We start from the raw sequence: 5,946 nt of genomic DNA, 5'->3' as shown, positions 1-5,946 counted from the left end.
GATTGGATTTGAATATTTTTACGAGGATAAAACACATTTATCAAAATAAAAAGCTTTTTTATATTTTTTTATTTGTTTATGAAAAGTTTCCAAAGATTCCAAATAAGTCAATTTAAATGTTTCCAAATAAAAGTCAAAGTTTCATTAAATTTCGACAAAGTGTGATAAAGAGAACATGTTTTAAATTGTTCTCAGTAATTCACATCAACAATAGAGTTGTCAAATCTATTCGTCGAGTGTTGTTGAATACGGCAAAATCCTGCAATGAAGTGAAGCGTTTAATTTATGAATGGTAAAAAATTTGCTTTATTCAGCATACAATCAGAATCAATGCGCCAATTAGTGCTGCCTTCATAGTTGCATCCATTTCTTTAAAGAACGATATTCCAAAATGGTGAGGCACTTCACTACATGTACATCCGATTTTTTTCTTCACGATTTCACCAACCTCTTCACCTTCAATTGATACAATCTGTAATGAAAAAAGTTTTTCAACTATCCGATCAAAATAAATCAGTCAAAATTATGCAGATTTGAAAAGAAAAAAAACAATACGGTTCACCTTAAACTTCACATCCGCAAATACGTCGAACACCAACCATGGACCCTCGATTCGCAACACCCGTTCTCCGGATGAATTCATCACAATGGCTTTCCAAAAAACCAACCTTGTTGAATGCGTGCCACAAGCTCTCCACCCGGTGCGATGATATCCATCCGTTTCAGTCGGCACAGAAATCGCCATGATTTGTAGAAAAGAGGTCGCTTAAATACCATTGCTTTCCGCTGTTCATTGTCCAACAGAACCAACTTGAAGGGTCTATTGTGGCCAAAACATGTGCGAGCCCAGAATGCGGGACCTTCGGCTGCCCGGTAAACCGATTCGTTTGGGATGTTCTCAATGACGTACTGGTTGGTCAGCGGTGGTCCTTCTCCCGTTTCCAGGGATTCCTTATGACGGCGTACCAGTAAGTGATCGATGTGTTTCAAGTTGTCCAAACTATCCATGGTTGATGAAATGTGAGTGCAAGGTCACTCTGTTTGTTTTCAAATCTGGTATAAAATAATAGTTCAAAAAAATATAACATTGCAACTTGCTTTGAATTTCATTTAGGAAAAAAGTAATATTCATATAAACCAACGATATTTCGTATTCCTGGTTTTTTGGGCAATCTAATTTGTTTTGTCACATCGTATTCACTATGAGATAATAAGTTATATGTCGAACGAGAAAATAATCAGAATATAATGAATTTCATGATCTGAAACGAGAAAACTACTTTTGAATTTTAGATTAAATGAATTTAAGGCTGGGAGCAATAAAATAACTTACCAGTAAATTTGGAATAAATTATGAGGATCAAACTATAGAGTTTCAAATTGAATAAAAGTCAAGAAATGTGTCAAAAAATAAGAAAATTCAAAACAGCAAAGTTTTAATAGAAACAAATAAAAGCAGCAATGTTTACCTGTCGATATCCTGAATGGTTATGATGAGTAAAGTGTACGTTCATTGCAGTAGTTTGAATGTTATCTCCCATCATTGCATACCAAACAAATAGTTTGCGAGAAGTGCAATATCAGTTAATACTATATGATAATTAGCATTGCACGATATGCAATGAACGTGCGTTACTATTGGACACATATTTGGTGGATTCAAACATTCCATTGAGATACTTATATACATGCTCACAGATTTATAAATAGTTTGCATAGCTGGTCAACGCCAATTATCATAGAACGGTTTCATTTAACTTACCGGTAATCGTTTTAAATAAATTTTATTTCATATAACAATTACTCCTACATGGCAATTTCATAACTGCAGTTGCAGTCATTCAACTACTATCCTATTAAAGTCATCCTATCATTATTGCTTTTGTGGGTGGCTTTAATGGCTGTTTTATTCAAATCATTTCCTCCGTCTGTGGTTGTTGGCTTGATCCTTGTAGTGGGTGCTCTAATTTCATCCACGCGAACCTCGACAACGGCAGCCCATCCATTCCATTCATGGCACATGATGCCGAAGGCGAATTAACTCGCCGTGGAAAATGAGTTGCGAACCTCGAACGCTCCTAAGGGACCTGTCAAACGTCGTTTCTTTTGCGTGTACGACAGTTAGCAGAAGCCATCATAAGCGCCAGTCATCTGCGAGTAGGAGTTTCGTTGCCAGAGTCCTGCAGGGATATTCGACACTATACGTTATTTCAACCATATCCTTATATTTTGCAGGACCCGTCGAAGAAGAGCACGCTTCAGAAACCAGTGCTGTCGGGCAGTATGAAGCTGGGTGGTGGGTGAGTGTCAACTACTTGTTAGTGACATGCAACAGGCGGTCTTCATTGTCAATGCTCCGTGAAACGTGACCATCGCAATTTGGTTCGTTTCCAATGTCAATAGTCTATTTACCAGCCACTCAATTTTGGAGACGAAAATCCATTCCTTAGGGGGGAAAATGAAAAAAGTCCATTTTCGGTGAACGAAACACCCAACGCATGCGTCCAATTTCTGTCAGCACTTATTTTTAAAAGTGATACAATGAACGAGTGCCTACAATGTGTTACTGTCAGTTTATTCGGAAATCCGTGTTCGTGCATTAACTGCCATAGCTGATCCCGATCGATTGTATCATATGCAGCTTTGAAGTCTATGAATAGATGATGTGTGGGCACGTTGTATTCGCGACATTTCTGCAGTACTTGGCGAATGACGAACACCTGGTCCGTGGTGGAGCGTTCGCCCATAAAACCCGCCAGGTACTGCCCCACGAACTCCCTTGCAATTGGTGCTAGTCGACGGCATACAATTTGGGAGAGTACCTCGTAGGCAGCGTTCAGCAATGTGATTGCGCGGTTGTTGCTACAATCCAGCTTATCGCCCTTTTTGTAGATGGAACACACGGCACCTTCCATCCACTCCTGCGGCAAAACTTCCTCCTCCCAAATCTTGGTAATGTTCCAGTGCAGCGCTCTAGCCAGTGCCTCACCACCGTGTTTAAATAGCTCTCCTGGTAGTTGGTCAACCCCAGGGGCTTTGTTGTTCTTCAGCCGGTCAATTTCTCCTGGATTTCCTGGAGATCCGGAGCCGGTATTATGTCCTGCGCGTCCAGGGTCCATCACCATACCGCCATCTTCGTCTGCCACATCGCCATTCAGGTGTTCTTCGTGCTGTCGCCACCTTTGGATCACCTCATGCTCGTTCGCAAGAAGGTTCCCGTTTATGTGCTTACACATATCAGGCTGTGGCACGTGGCCTTTATGTGAACGGTTCAACTTCTCATAGAACTTTCGTGTGTTATTGGCGCGGTACAGTTGTTCCGTCTCTTCACGGTCTCGATATTCCTGCTGGCGCTTTTTCCTCCGGAAAATCGAGTTTTGTCTGTTCCGCGCCCGTTTATATCGTGCCTCGTTCGCCTTCGTGCGGTGTTGCAGCAATCTCGCCCATGCTGCATTCTTATTGTCCACTAACTGCTCACATTCGCCGTCATACCAGTCGTTTCTCTGATCCGGGACACCGTGCCAAGTGCAGCGGTTGCGGTGCTACCAATGGCGGATCGAATATCTCTCCAGCCATCTTCAAGAGACGCTACGCCTAGCTGCTCTTCCGGTGGGAGTGCGACTTCTAGCTGCTGCGCGTATCCTTGGGCTAGTCTACCCGCTAGTAGCCGCCCAATGTTAAGACACGGCATTCGACTTCGACCGTGGAGAGTTTTGAGCGCAGGTATACTGCAACGAGGTAGTGGTCGGATTCAATATTCGCGCTCGTCGCAACCGTCGATTAGAACGTGGTCGATTTGGTTTTCCGTTTTTTGGTTAGGTTATCTCCATGTGGCCTTGTGGATATGTTTGCGGGGAAAGAAGGTGCTTCGGACTACCATTCCGCGAAAGGCTGCGAAGTTTATGTATCGTTGGCCGATATCATTTGATACGGTGTGCAGACTATCCGGTACGATGACAGGTCTATACATTTCCTGCCTTCCTAGCTGAGCGTTCATGTCACGGATGACGATTTTGACGTCCCGTAGTGGGCATCCATCGTATGTCTGCTCCAGCTGTGCGTAGAAAGCTTCTTTCTCGTCGTCGGGTCTCCCTTCGTGTGAGCAGTGCACGGTGATGATGATATAGTTGAAGAAACGGAATTTTATCCTCAGCTTGCACATCCTTGCTTTGATTGGCTGCCACCCAATCACACGTTGGCGCATATTACCCAGCACTATGAAGCCGGTTCCCAGCACGTTGGTGGTGCCACAGCTTTGGTAGAAGGCTTGATGCCCGCTTTTCCAAACTTTCTGTCCTGTCCGGCAAATCTCCTGCAGCGCCACGACGTCGAAGTTGCGGGAATGTCATTCATCGTAGATCATCCTGTTGCAACCTGCGAAACATAGCGACATTCAGTTCCACGTTCCAAGCTTCAAATTGTGATCGTCGAATTATATTGAGTCGTATTCAGTACTGTAATTTCTCATTTTCAATGAGAGATGTCACGCGATGTTTACATATCTGCCCCTTTCAATATCTATAGAAATGCGAAGGATGAATGGCATGCTACAAAAATCTCACAAAATATTTATTCCGTGACAGGTCATGAAAGTGTGCAATATCTGCTTTATTTTTGTGTTTATTTTTACTTTCAACTCGGTGAATTAAAGAAGTATGATTAATTTATCGACTAGTCACTATTCTTCGCATATATCTATTAAAATAACTTAGAAATTTAAATTTTAAAATAAAGCACAACATCCTTTCATGACTGCCTTTCATGCGAAATTGATCAAAGAACCCACGATTCTTTCATTTGGTCGCCTGAAATAGAAAAAGGCGCTTTGCTCTCTGTCTTATGACGATCACGACCTTTTCCAGTACTGGTCGTATTATCTTTCATATTGCTCGTAATTATTGGTTTTCCAGGGGGGCTTATTGAGCCTGCGCAAACCTCCTGTCTCGTGGGAGGGCCGTCGTGTCAGGTCCTCGGGATTTTTTTGGATGACCAAGAACTTATGCTTTGAACACAATCTATTCTATGGTCACACAGAGCATGTACCGTATTTGAAACAGGCGGACAGATCTTTGGTTACGCGTATAGACCTAAAGGCCTTATTTCAGTCCCCAAACAGGGTTTTTACATGTTTTTTTTAAATAACGCCGTTTTTTTTACGTCGGTACCGCGTTAAAAAAACCGCTAAAAAAATTTTAATGTACAGGCAATGTATTTGCGACTTTTTGTACTACCAAATAACACAAAGTTTGCATAAATTGAGTTGAAAAGTAAAAAGTTATCATAGGTATTGTCTTAGAGGGAGCATATTATACAATCTTACCCTACATGTTTCATACGTGATTTTGAAACCAGTTGAACTTGCCAGCAGTGTTCAATGGAAATCGCGAGGGAAATCGTGTAAATCTGCTCTCCCAACTATTTACTGTGTTTCCATGCTGTGCAATCAATTGAATTTTACTTAAGCCTTTTCTTCATGAAAGCATAGAAAATCTTGATTTCGCTGAAAGAAATTTTAGCGTAAAGTACGTTATTAGGATAATAAACAGTTAACGTCTTTTCTGGAGTTAATAATTCATCAATTTTTCAATTGAATTTTTCTCAATCCTAATTTATTTTGAAGATTGAAAGCATTCTGGTTACGGAGCAATAAATGATAACGTTAGGGGTATTCACATAACAGCGTAAACAGCTGCGAATCTGATTATTGAAATTTTTCATACACAATCACAAGAGACATTTTTCAAATCGCCTATGAAACATGTCTATAAACAGATACACAACAACCTATGCCGTTTAGTGAATACCCCTATTATGTTTATATGAATTTCTCAATTATAAGCATGCTTGGATTTGCGAAAAATTACACGTATATCATTTTTATAACCTGGAGCAATAACCTCGTAACACATACTCGTAATGTGTTTACTGTTGGCCCACATAACATTT

General features: G+C 41.1%; 1 pseudogene; it reads right to left on the bottom strand.

Moving 5' to 3' along the window:
• Positions 1 to 1,437, bottom strand: LOC134215144 (phospholipid scramblase 2-like; annotated as a pseudogene).
• Positions 1,438 to 5,946: the final 4,509 nt, after the last annotated feature.

Source organism: Armigeres subalbatus, chromosome 2, assembly GCF_024139115.2.
Source record: "Armigeres subalbatus isolate Guangzhou_Male chromosome 2, GZ_Asu_2, whole genome shotgun sequence".
Taxonomy (NCBI): domain Eukaryota; kingdom Metazoa; phylum Arthropoda; class Insecta; order Diptera; family Culicidae; genus Armigeres; species Armigeres subalbatus.
This window is presented reverse-complemented; position numbering and strand designations above follow the sequence as displayed.